Here is a 14298-nt window from a genome sequence, read left to right on the forward strand (position 1 = left end):
AGGACAAAAACCAGCAGAGTCCAGTACTCATAAAGCCACGTGAGAAGGTGGATCAGGGAAAGAGTGATCAGCTCTTCCCAAAGCTAATTTTAGTCAAATTTACCAAGATATAGGTTATTGGTGATCTTTATAAGAGCAATTTCAGCAGAGTAGTAGACTTGAATTCCTGAATGGAGTGAGTTTAAGAGAGAATTGGAGAAGTTTTTAAACAGTGAGTCTAATGAACCTTTTCAAAGAGTTTTGTTGTAAAGGGGAGCAGGGGAATGGGTGTAGCTGGAGGAGCAGACAGGTTCAAGAGAGGGATGCAATCTTCTTTGTTTACTTTAAGGAAAAAGAGGTAAAGTATGTTCATATGCTGAAGACAATGACTCTTTGGAGAAAGAAATATTGATGAATTAAGAGAAACAGGAAGGAGAATTGCTGATGCAGTGTCCTTAAATAGAAGACACTGGTTGAGATTGTGTGTGCCAATACAGAACATACAGTTAAAATCTTGATTCTAATATGGTGAGCAAAGATGGACCTTGTGATCTCTTTTACTTGATGCCTGTATGAAGTCCATTTGGTGGCAGAAGTCTGTAAAAAGTGACTTCTGATTGATTTAATTTTCTCTGCAAAGTAGAAAGTAAGATATTTAAACTGGATAGACAACTGGACAGACAAATAGAACAGAAAACAGGATTCCCAGAAACAGAGCTACACAAACATGGACTCCTGACATGGGGAAAGGTAGCATTGAAAATCTTTCCCCACTGCACTGTGGTGAGCAGGGCTATTAGAGCACTGCACTGAGTGGTTAGCATATGGGAAAATACATAAAAATGCATCTCTCTCACATCACATAACACACAAGTTAATGCCAATTGAATCAAAATCTAAAGTGTGAAAGAAAACACTTAAAAAATTTTAGGGGAAAGTATCTTTATGATTTTGTGGATGAAATTAGTGTTTAAGATGTGACAGAAGAAAGTAAACCATAGAGAGAAATATTGATATGTTTCATATATAGGTTAAAAATATAAGCCATATACTCTAGGAAATATTTTCCATGAGTGAAGGGATAGTGTCAAAAAATGACTTTTATAAATTGATAAGTAAAAACAAACAACCCATTATAAAGTAACTAACAAGGAAGAAAATCCCAGAGGCCATTAAACCTGTGAAAATATGTTCAATTTTATTAGTAATCTGGAAACTACAACTTAAAAATCACCTTGAGATACGCTTTCAGATCTACCAGGTTTATAGAACATTAAAATAATGTCAACAGGCTATATGCAATAGGAACTCTCATTTACTATTAATAGAGGAAATTGGCACACATTTTGGGTTGTTATTTATTTTCATTTTAATTTGGACACGTGCATAGTCTCTAGCCTGACAATTCCATCTCAGGATGCATGCCATAGAGAATTTATTTTTGTGTATAACAGGAGATATGGCTACAACTTTATATAGCGTGGTATTTCTAAAACTGCAAAAAATTGGAAACGAGTCAAATGTCCATCAGTAGTAAAACAGACAAATGATTTGCGGTATATAAATTACAGATACACATACAGATGAATCTCACAAACATAATTTTGAGTACATTTAAAAAAAATTTAATAACGTAAGAGTACACCAGTATAAATATATTTATATAAAGTTAAAAACTCTGGGTGGAGAACAAACAATGCAACTTATAGATGATGTATGATAAAAATGTATACTTGAAACCTATATAATCTTACTAATGTCACCCTGAGAAATTTAATGAAGACAAAACAATAGATGAAAGTAAATAATATATATTTTAGGGATATGTTTATAAGTGGTAAAACTTTTATCTTGGTGGGAGAGAAATATGATTAAGGACGGGTACATACAATTCTTTTAAGATACGATTAATTTTCTGTTCTTTAACCCAGACAATGAGTTTGTGTTCATTTTATTATAATTATTACTTTTTGAAATTCTAAACATGCATTCTAAATACATTCTTTTGAATGCATTCTTTTCAATACTGGCATCATTTTTCACCTTTAGATCTAGCTTTTCTGTCTTGATTTCTCATTTGTTTCACTTTTAATTTGAGCAGCTAAAATTACAGCTATTCATTCAAAATCTGTAGGCACTGGGTCTGTAAATATCACCAATCAGAAAGAAACAGTGGCTAATGTCTGCATAAAGGAAGGATGTTAGCGTATGTATGAAAAACTATTTATACTGCCAATATAAAGAACTGTGACCTGTTTCATAAGGGCACAAATTTGGTTAAGGGACTGATACCTTGGGTAAACATGTAGAATTATGGTTTGGGGGCAGTAGAGCCATGCCAGGTAAGGAGGCTTGAGGGCTCTTGATGGTCAGGAGAAGGGGCTGTTTGCCTTCTAATCACTCACAGGGAAAAATATTATATGGTTATTAAAACAGCCTTGAAGGAGAACAAGTAGCAGGTGTTAAAAGAGATGTGTAGAGAAGTCTATGCACTCTTATACCTTGGCCATGGTGGCAATTTGAGCAGACTTCATATTATGGGCCCCAGTCCAAAGGTTTCATGGATTTCTTTTTATGTTTCGTTCATTTACGTATTTTTAATTACTATTAAATATATAACGTCTACTAAAATTCCTGGCAAGTATAAATGTTCCTTAAAAGATATTGTATCATCATTATTATTATTGCCAGTTATAGTCATTTCATAAATCTAGCAATTAATTAACAAACATTTATTGATGCTTGAAAAATACTGCCCTAGATATTGGAGATGGCAGGAGAAAACCTTTGAGCAAAGTCTGTGCCTCAGTTAGCTTGTAACCTAACTGGAGTAACAAATCACCCAGACATGTGTAAGTTGAGCTCAGGCAGTAGGAGCAGAATAGCATAGAAACTCAAGTTCAGTCTATTTCAATCATGTGGGGCACCAGGGGTGGCTGGAGGTCCCTAAAATTGGATCTCTGATAAGGTAGGTCCTGAGGTCTTGAGTTAACAGGCATTTGAGACTCTTCACATATGTGGGTAGAGAAAGGTTGGAGGTACATATAATGCCACCCTCATATCACTGGTTTTCCATGTTCATTAATTTGGCAGACACTCTGCTTTGTAAGTTGTATTAGTTCTTGTGGCATAATAAACAATATATATTTGGTCTTCGTCCCTGGGTCTGGTTCTGCACACACAGATCCTTGGAATCCCTAGAGTGATAAGTGTGTCTTTTGCAGGCTAATAAGATGACTGGTGGCTTTGGGCCACCTAGGTTGCTTCATGATGGGGGATGGTCACCAGAAAGACCAAGGCATGATTAGAGGATTGGGACTTTCAGCCCCACCACTCCCAACCCTTCCTTCCCCACCGCTGGGAGGGAGGAGGTGCTGAAGGTTGAGTTTAATCACTAATAGCCAATAATGTAATCAATCATGCCTACATAATAAAAGCTCTATAAACACTCCTAAATGATGGGGTTCTGAGTGCTTCTGGATTGGTGAACACAATGGGGTGTTGGGAGGGTGGTGTGCCAGGAGAGGCCATGGAAGCTCCACGCACCCATGCCCCCATTCCTAGCCCTACTTTTCTCTTCTTTTTAGTGGTTCCTGAGTTGTATCTTTTATAATAAATCAGTAATATTAAGTAAAGTAATATTAAGTAAGGGTTGTGTGAATTGTTCCAGTAAATTATCAAACCTGGGGATGGATGGTTTTTTATATATATATATGTGTATATATATGTATACATGTATACATGTATACATACAAACACACACACACACACACACACACACACACACACACACACACACATATATATATATATATAAATTATTTTTTCCCCAGAGCTTTCTCAGTAAATATGTGTTACCTAAAAGAGAGAAGAGAGGAGACATGGAGGAGGGAGGGAGCCAGGGGACCAAAAGCAGAAAGAAGAGAGCAGTGCAAGAGAACACATTTATTCCAAAAGCAATTTACTAAGCCAGTCATTTTCAGTATTCTTCTTGCTATTACTGAGGCAGAGAAAGGAATATGATGCTGGCAGAGAATGCCCTTTATCTCTCTCTCAGCCAAACCTCCTGCTGACAGACTCTGCCCAGGAACCATTTTTCTCTAGCAATGATCTGTGACAGTTTAGGTGGATGACCACAGGGCTGAGTTCCTAAGCAATAGTGATAGATGATCCCCTGTGCTTGCCTAAGTCCCAATTTCCTTCTGTACCTGAAGGCATTACAAGGAAGCAAGAGGAGGGGCAGGGCATCCCCATCAGACTGTGATGCACGTCCCATAGGAGGCAGTCATGCCCAGGGGATGCTGGACTCCACAGCCACCTTTTCATGGAGCTTTGTAGGAACATCATTATTATATGTTCCCGTATGTAATAACGTCATTATCACATAGTGTTATATTCGCCTGGGGCCCGCCTCTGAGGATTCCAAATGCTGTGCAAACATATTTAAAATAAGCATCCTGCTTTTGCTCATAAATTCTCCCAGGACCATGTTTTCTACTATGTGGCATGTGAGTATTGGGCTATTTTTTGTTTGCTTTGATTATTGTCTGTTTTAGAAAAACAAATGTGGAATCAGAGATGAGGGTCAAGTCTAAGGTGCCAGGATTAACTTTTCCAGTCCATCTGCCATTGGCTGAGCAAGAATCTACTTTAATCCCCAAATCTCCTGTCCCTGGTTTGTGTGGTAGATTCTCAAGGACCCCACTTTCCAAGCTACAAAATAATATATCATGTTCTCCATGCTGCTGACCTCTTGAGTTCTTCATGAAAAGGTTGTCTCTTACTAACTTCCTGGTGATCCAGAGACTTGTGTTTCTATTGCATTTGCTTATGGATGTGATTTTATAAAAATGCTTTGATCTTATTTTTCAGTCATATCGGGATAAAGAGTGAGGGAAGCAGGTATACTGTTTTCCAGATTAGTGGTCGGGACCATGTGAATAAAGTACAACTGTGAAATGTTACTTGTGTTATGTCAATTCTGAAAGCCATTAGCAAATTCTGGGTGACAATTATGTTTGAGAATAATACTCTTTAAATCATGCTCCATAAACACAAACAATAGCTCTCGTAAAGGCTTATTAGTAATATCTGACACATAGGACATATTGAATAAACATTTATTGGATGAATGGATATATAGATGCATGAGTGTGTGCTCACTCATGCACACTCACAAATCAATAACTCAAAATACCTTTAGTCCTACAGCCTGAGGAATATTCCTATTTAATCCAAGTTGGCCCTTTCAGACATGGTCCTATTACATTAGAGGAAGCGATTTCACCACAGAAGCTTTCCTAGAATTTCTTTTTTAAATGATCATCTCTGTGTTTTGTTTTTAAGCTAACCAGTAGTTTTGCAATTAGACTTTGTTTTATATAGATTTTGCTTTTGAAAATCCGCTATTTCTGCATCCCTTGAAGGTTGACAGCAGAACTGGCAAAATGTCAAGAATGATTCACAAAAATGCCAATACAGGGTATTCTTCAACAGAGGGAATACCTCTTTGGAAGGTTCTCTGTCTGGGTTAATTAGTGTTCTTTCTGAGTCTCTCACAGAAATAGCTTAGAGCTGCTTTCATTAGTGGTTTTATACATAGCATAGAAGTCCTGACCGTGCATTTAGTCTGGCTTTAGTACAGTGATATCTGTTCTGACAAGCCCTGTCTTTTGATTGGAAAAGAGATTTCAAGAACTCATTATTAACTATTGTTATGAGAAATTGGCTCTTCAGCATAGAGTTTAGCCTTTGAACTGATGTTTTTCTAGTCCTAGAATATGGACGGCATTGCCAGACATGTCCTATATTATTAGATGGAGTCAAATGGAACATCAGCCCAAAATCCCACACTGTGAAAATCCTGGGGTATTGGCTTTTCCCTCTCTGCACTGCTCCCCAAACCTCCCTATGTAAAGGGATCATTTTCATCCAGGTAAACTCTCTTTCCTGTCAAAATGCATCAGTTGGCACCCTGAGGATTTGAGTGAGGTTGAGACAGATTTTGAAATATCACTCTCAAATAAATGTCCTTTTGTAGCTGCTGATCCCGTACCCCCTTTGCCTGTTTCCATTCTGGGTTCCTTGAGGTGAGTAGTAGATGAGATAAGAAGTTGGAACACTTTGTATCTTGAGGAGCTGTACTTTATCTTCAGCCGTGTGCTGTGTTTAAAGCTATTCCATCTAGGCGGGAGGCAAACAAACAATAGCTTTTCCATACCTTTCTTTCTGTTTTCTCCTTGCCCTGAGGAACACGATCATATTTACTTTTTAAACAATAGTCCTTGGATTTATTACATGTTTGTTTTAATAATTGCAGAGCATATTTGGGTGTAATGTCTTTTTTTTTATTTTTCAAAGCCGATTCACAAACATAATTTCATTTGACTAGCAAGATGAGGTGGGAAGGAAAGGCAGCTTTTAAAACATTCTTTACAGTTTACATTGCAGAACTTGAGGACCAGAGAGGTGAAGTGGCTCCGACAATGGCAGATGAGTCAGAACCCCTGTCTATGGATACTACCTTTCTCCGTGCACCATCTGTGATGTACACTCACAGAGAGTCTTCGCCTTGTTGACAGATAGTGGTTCACTTACACCTGAGGGTCTCCAAGACCTGGGAGACATACAGGGAGGGCAAGGCAGGATGAAGCTGCTGAGTCAGAGAATGGCGGGAGATGAAGACATATGGAAGTTTTATCATCATAAAATGTGTGCACAGATACTCAAATCATTACTTTGATTAATTGGTAATTTGAACATTTAATGAGCACATGTTATATGATTATATGACATGGAACAATAATATGTGCTTAGGATGTAAGGATGATACAGAGTCCCTTTGGGAGAAACACTCTTAAGCAAATATGAACAAAAAAAGCCACATACATAAGTCATCTGGTTCAAATTACCAAGATGGCAATTTGAGCCCTATGCATTCAGTTTAACCCCCTTCCCTTCCAAATTCACATTCACATGAAAAAAAAAATTACACACACAGACACATACGCCTACACACACACACACACACACACACATACACACACACATGCAAATTAGGATAAATTAGTGTCACCATAGGTAACAAAAGGAAGAATGTGTACAAAATGTCATGGTGACAGTATCAAATTGAATGCAATGGTAGATAAATCCAAGATCCAATAAGTGTGAAGCCATATTACAAGAGGTTATGACGGGGAGGAAGGAAAAACATTTGGAACAATAAACATGTATCACACATGGCCAACTATAACTTGTAAAAACACCTGTTATGCGCCTAAAATCATTCATAAGGTTAGGATTTTATCCCCCCCAACTCACCCACCCTTCCCAGTCCAGTTAATTCTTGTTTGGGGCCCATCCACCTCAGTCTAGGTGGGCTTATCCATAGGGCTTGTGGCCAAAGCAGTGTGTTCTGTGGTGTCAGGGTACTGGTTTCACACTTGGTCCGTAAGACTGTTTTCTGTCAGCCTCTCTTTCTTATGCTCCTGTGATCCACCGTGGGAAGCATGTGCTTCAGGTGTCTGCTGTCCCAGAAAGAGAGGTTTGGAATAATCTGAATCTGACCTGCAGCCAAGCCTATACAATCCCAGCAAAGACAGGGCTTAAACCCACGAAAGCAAGAAAAACCAGGGTTTGCTACTGTAACCTATTAAAATCTTGAGGTTGCTTGTCACACAAAACTTATTATGGCAGTAATTGCCTGGTGCACCGTGGGTGCTTGCTCACTATAATGGGCATGGGGCATATGATGTTTAAAGTAGGGGTGTTACTGAAGAGGATTTGTTAATAAGCAAAGTCATATCCATTCGAGAGAGGCAGCAGTAGTCCAGCTACCTTCAGTGTGTCACAATCAACTGAAAGGGACAGTAAAACACACAACTATTTTGCAAATAGCAGCAAGGTTTGTTACCACAGAAGGGCCCCTGGGGTTGTAATGGAAAGGTATACCGATCAGGCACAAGCACCCATCAGAGCAGGCGCAGGGGATGAAAGAGAAGGGTTGGGGGCAGCGGAGGCAAATTTTAATTTTTGGAAACAATTGGAGTGTACGTTGGACAGAGATGTGCAGAGCCTACTGTGGAAGGATGCTTGGTAAAGAGGGGCCTTGCCCCAAGCCCTCACAGCTTAGATATTTGCACGACCTAATAAACGAGGACTGCATCGCTACTAAGATTGAGCTGCTACAATAAACACAAATGACAAACAGCCAAAGACCAGAGAAACAAATTCATGTCAGAAGAGTCAAACTTTCTTGTTGAACACATGTCTGTAGTTAGTAGCTGCCTTCCTTCTTCTCATTTACAAGTGGTACCCTTGTCTGGCAAAATAAAAATGCAGAGAATAGCATGGAACAGCCGGGTCATCATCAGTGCTGCTAAGGGAATGCCTCTATTTTATTTGGTGGTTCTTGTGTGACCGCCTGTGGCCCAAGCTCCCTGGAGTGAGTCCTAGCCTGGTGACATCACAGATTTATCTAATGTCCATCCTGAAGTCACTCACATTGTAAGATTTGGACTCCTTTGATGATTGCCCAGATCCTTCCATCCCTCCAACCCCTGCCCGTATGTTTTGGAGAATTGGGGAGTTGCCTTCTATATGTTGAATCTTAGGCTCATAAGTAATTTTTCTTTCTGGTAATGTAAGCCTATACTATATCTTGGAAAAACCATTCTTACAATATTGAATATGTGAATGGCATCCTTCCCTGTTTGGTCACACTGATGCAGTTTTCTAAAATATACATATTGTTATATAACATTGTAAATATAAATGAAAATTTCATATGGTACAGTCAAATATACAGGCTATGTTTACCATCTTGAATGAAAGCTTGGAAGCATTTCCAGAATCCAATGAACAGAGCTGACAATGGATATACTATATGGGAGAGATTGGGTGGTTTTGGTTTGTTTGGGAGCCTGAGAGATAAAATTATATAAGGAAAGCACATACTGTATAGAGAAAAATGAATACAATTCTATGTAGCCCTAACACTTAAGGACCAAACACACAATGGAAAACACTACTCAGGAAAATTGAGATGAAATTTTCAAGGTTCAAAGGAGAAAAATCAAAATATTGCACAGTCCTGAAAACAAATGGAAGAGATAGTTCAAAAAATTAGTGGGTAGTAACAAAACGTGAAAAATTCTGTTGGAAAATGGGTATGCTAAGGATGGAACCAGCCATCAGATTGGAAGGTTGGATAGCCCAGGTGATCTTGGGGAGATCACTGTCAGGAAGAGGCCTGCCACAGACTGCAGCGTTAGGAGGCAAATGAAAAAGGAGAGGGAGGAGACTGCAAAAGTCACCAGCCCTCTCAGGAATTCAGTTACCCAGCCATCTCTCTCTACTGTATTGTGAATGTATGTTTACTTGACTATGGTTCCCAAAGGATGATTGGATCTTTAGGGCAGTTGCTATGACTTTATTTAATTTTTGTATCTCCAGTATCTAGCACAAAGCATCACACATGGTAAGCATCACTAACCATTCCTAAATGAAGGAATTACCAGCTGGTAGGCAACATGTTGACAAATATTCATATCACCTTTAGCAAGAGAGCTAGGGCAAGCATGATCCTGTGGTAGAGTGTTCTCTAAAAGCCTTAGCAAAGCTTTTCTATGCAAGCAGGAATAGATGCACTGTGAAGCTACAGTCTGCAGAAACCACAAGGGTAATTTTAGGTCATCGGGATGTCATTTCCCTAAATGGAATAACTAGTCCCTTGCTGGTTGAAAATCAAGTGTATTCTTGTCAGAGAGCTTTCGGTGCAGATACTGGTGATGGCCTTGCTGGTTTAAACTGAAGCTTTTAGCCTTCGTTCTATAAGCACTGGATTTAAATGTACATTTAAAATGGAAAATGCTCTTTAAAATATCTGATTGTCCATTAAAGTTCATCGTTCTGTCATTTTACCATCTCCACTCAAAGGCAACTGCTGGGCTGTGCTCTACTAGCTGGAAGCAGCTTTTACACTGACACAGCACACAAAAGCTGATTGTCTCTTCTTGAAGGGGTATGATCTTCCCATCTCCGAATAGGTCACTTTTTAGAGGCATTGTTCCAGTCCTGCTAATTTCAGTCTGATCATTTTCTTCCGTTCAGTCTTCTAAAAAAGCATCCATTTTGCAACTCTAAATCCCATTCTGATTTTTTTTTATACTTCAACTCTCATCCAGTTTTCTTTTTCCATTTCCCCTTCTCCAAGAGATACTAGTGTAGTCATACATACACATACATACATTGAAATATGTATTTCTGTGTGTGTATGTTATAAGAATTTTTGTACTGGCATATATTTTATCATTAAGAGGATTCAAGGAAGTGGATGGAATCATTTGCCCATAAATAGTGGGTCTGTGGGCCAAGCATCTGTGGTACCCCAAAGGTAAGTGGGTTCAGTCTTCTCCGCCTCATCATTCCCGTTTCGAATGAATAGAGCAGGAGTATTATCTCTAACAAAGGCTTCTGTCAGGTCTGGCTAATTGGCTAAAAAATCTCTTTTGTTTCAGTCTGACCTGGGGCCTAGACTGACATTATAGATCCCAAATTACCTTGGTGACAGAGGAGCACTTAAAATGCCAAAACCCTGGATCCAAGCAAAAGTATCTTCTTTCTCTCTGCCCCTCCTCCCTCACTCTCATACATTCCAACCTCCACTCCCTCCAAGATGTTTAAGTGTCTGTTCCATTATGTAGACTCACAATTGCCACGGAGATGTCTCGTACTGTCTAGTTCACCACCTGTTCCTCCGTAAGGTTTCCCTGAGCATCATATCCCTGGGGGTCTCTCCTTACTCTGAAATCACCCAGCTCATCTGTTGCCATTCTTCTGTATTCTTCACATGCTACCTTTACATTTTACTTATTTTTTTTTCATAATGTATGGCTGCATTGTAATCTTTTTAGGGTCAGGGATATTAATTTTTTTCAGGTCTTTTTCTCCTTCAATCTCAGAGAACACCTACGCATAGTAGGTGTTCAATCAGCATGCTTTTTGGTTTGCTGACTAGGTCACTGTTTAAAATTCTGTTTTGAAATATCTGATTGTGGTTTTCAATTTTATGTAACCTTTAGTGAAATGCCTCTTCTCCTAGGCAACCAGTTTGGGCTGATCCCTTAGGACCTTGCAAAAGAACAAATTTGTTTTATTTCAAAATGGCAGACAATATTTGGTTGTAACTTTGCTCGTCATTAACATACATATAAGTGCTTTGCTGAGGGTCTCAAAATAAGCATGAATGTTTGTGGAGTGATTAATGATTTCATGAAACATTTCAATCGTAAGATCTTATTTTGTTTCACAAAACAATCATTTATAGTATGTAAGCCAAGTATTACTACATATTAGAGAAAGATGAAATGTCTTAACTGGCTGAATGTCACAACAAATAGCAAATGAACTAGAAACCAAGTTTTCTGACTCCAAGACTAATGGGGTTTTGTTTGTTGTTTTCTTGCTTCTATCAAAATGTTCTCTTGGATGCTTAAAAAGTTTTGTGTATGCCTTCACTTGTTTCCCTGGAAATTCAGAGAACTTACTTTGTTTTGAATTCATTTTGTATTCTAATGTGGTATCTCTGTCTTCTGTGGAGACATAAAAAGTTTTCCCAGAGTGGATTTTTTTTTTTAAGCAAATTTGTAGCGTGGTATTTTAAACAGAGTCCTTCAAATAAAATTTTAAAAGGTTGGCATGTTAGGGCTGACCTTTACACAGAGTGAATCCAACTTGACATTTTCCATACTTTAAGATGAGGCTTTTCCATGATTGCTTCCTTTTCCTCACCCTCCCTACCTTAATTATTCCTGATCTCTCTTACTAAAGCTGTGCTCAAGTGGACTCCATTGTACCTACCAGTAGTCTCCCAGAAGAGCAGGTCAAAAGCAATTACCTGCAAAGTGATTGGCTTTTTCTTAGAAGAACTAAGACTTATGGGAAGGGTACTTTTATTATCTTTCTGTAGCTGAGTGCATGCAGAAATTGTCCGCTTTAGAGTCCAGCACATCACCTCACACAAAGCAGGCTCCATAAATATGGTGTCATCATTAACAGCCGAGTCCTTGAATTTCCCTAGTGGAAGGAAGATGTTAAACATCACAAGCAGAGTGGGGTATATATCTGCCTTGAGTTGAATAAAGTCCTTCCCAAATTCATGTGTAACCAGAACCTCAGAATGAGACATTGTATGGAAATAGGGTCTTTGCAGATATAATTGGTTAAGATCAATTGCAGATATAAGAGGTCATACTATATCAGGGTGGGTCCTAAATCCTGTGTGGCTAGAGTCTTTGTAAGGAGAGGAGAGGACACACAGAGATACTGACACAAAAGGAAGGAGGTCATATAAAGATGGAGGCAGAAATCGGAGTGATACAGCTACAAAGAAAAGAACACCAAGGATTGTGGGTAATGCCAGAGGCTCAGAGAAAGGCGTGGAACCGATTCTCCCTTTGACCTTTTAGAGAGAGTATGACTTTGCTGACACCTTGATCTTGGATGTTTGGCCTGCAGAACTTTGAGAGAATTTCTATTGTTTTAAGCTACCTGATTTGTGACCATTTGTTACATTACCCCCAGGAAACTAATATAAGCTTCTATCCTTGAAAGACCTGGGCTTTCTTTAAGGGGACAGCATTATGTTCAAAGCCTAGTGTAAGGCAATAGCTGCCTGCATAATATAAGTGTGGCTCATCCTACTCCAGGAAGGGAGTCCAGGGAACTTGTATTGTCAGTGTAGTGACTGTGGGAAGGTGTGACTTGAGATGGACTTTGAAAGTTAAGTGGAACAGAAAAAGATAAAGAATGGAGGAGAGACACATTCCAGGGAAATAACTTACGTGCTTCATGTTATATTTGGGGGAGTCGGTGCGGATTGCAGATAGCCCTAAATGAAGAATTGCTGCAGGATTTTGGATCGTATCATTTGGATGGGATGGGACATCGCAAGTTTCTAAACAGTGTGGAAATGTATTCATCATTCTTTCACTATTATTGATAAGGTTATTTTTCCTTCCTTTTCTAATATATTAAAAATTGTAGGGAAGTCTATATTGCTTAGAGGGAAAAGAGGAGGAAAAAAAGCCCCAGCTTTGATTTTTCCCAATACTTTGTTTTGAATGAATTATTGTCAGTTCTGGTTAGCCTGCTTTAATTTGACACAATCAATGAGAGACTAGTGTCCTGTGAAATTGTTTCTCTGAGCCTGGGATGCCATGAGATAGCCATTGATAGACTGATTATTCTGCCTTTTTTTTTTTTTTTTTTTTTTTTTTTTTTTACTGGAAGGATTGGTTACCTGGAAGGTGGCCTCTTGAGGAACTTCCTACAACAGGCCAGGTCTATATGTAAGCTCTGCTGCCAAGACCCTGCTTTGGTTGAGGATCAAGACTTGTCTTGTGCACTTGAACTCTGTATATGCTTGCATCCCTTCTTCCAGAATGTGGACCAGACTTAGACAAGGCTTTCTCTTATACTTAAGGACACTGCAGCAAGTGTTTTTCTTCAAACATGAACAAATTCCAATTCCAGTGAAATGCGAATAAGAAAAGTTTTAGTTGTGAACTGTGACCATTCTGACTGCGTCCACTTTAGGAATACCTGAATGTGACACAATAGATTTGAGAAGAAAAAAATGGAAAATGAGATTCCATGATAGTGGGATTTTTTTCATACTTTGGTTTTGATAGTGAATGGGCCGTTGATAATGAGAAATTTTAAATGTTTCTGTCTCTTTTAAAGATTTATTTTACATTCAATTTGATACTGTTGAATATATTCCAAGGAAGGCAATAGAGAGGCTATTTCCAATGGGTACAATATACTATTAAAGCGTCCGTCAGTGAGTAGATTAAATAATATAAATGATATTTGTAATGTCTGGCACGTAGTAGGGGATCCATAACTATGTAATGAATGAATTAATTAATAAATAAAGTAACACATATCTAACTTTCACACAGATTTCTGGTCACAAATACTTTCTAAATGCTTTTTAATCTGTATATTTCCATGAGGCATTTTGCCAGAGGAGACAGGAGTATGTTCATTTTTGACATGAGGTTGAATAAAAAGTAATATCAAAGTGAATAAGACCCATTTTTTTTCCTATTAATCAGTTCAAAATCTGGTGGGTAGGTGGAGTCAAATAAATTAAAAATTATTATTTACTGTGATGTGTAATATACTATTATACCGAGGGACAAGGAGGGGGGCTAAAGAGCAAGCGCCGTTTCTGCCCTCAGGAGCTCCCATACAGACTTTCACCACGGAAGGACAAGGACATAGACAATCCCAATAAGCTGCCTTGTACTCTAA

Source organism: Rhinolophus ferrumequinum, chromosome 13 (assembly GCF_004115265.2).
Source record: "Rhinolophus ferrumequinum isolate MPI-CBG mRhiFer1 chromosome 13, mRhiFer1_v1.p, whole genome shotgun sequence".
In the NCBI taxonomy this organism is placed as follows: domain Eukaryota; kingdom Metazoa; phylum Chordata; class Mammalia; order Chiroptera; family Rhinolophidae; genus Rhinolophus; species Rhinolophus ferrumequinum.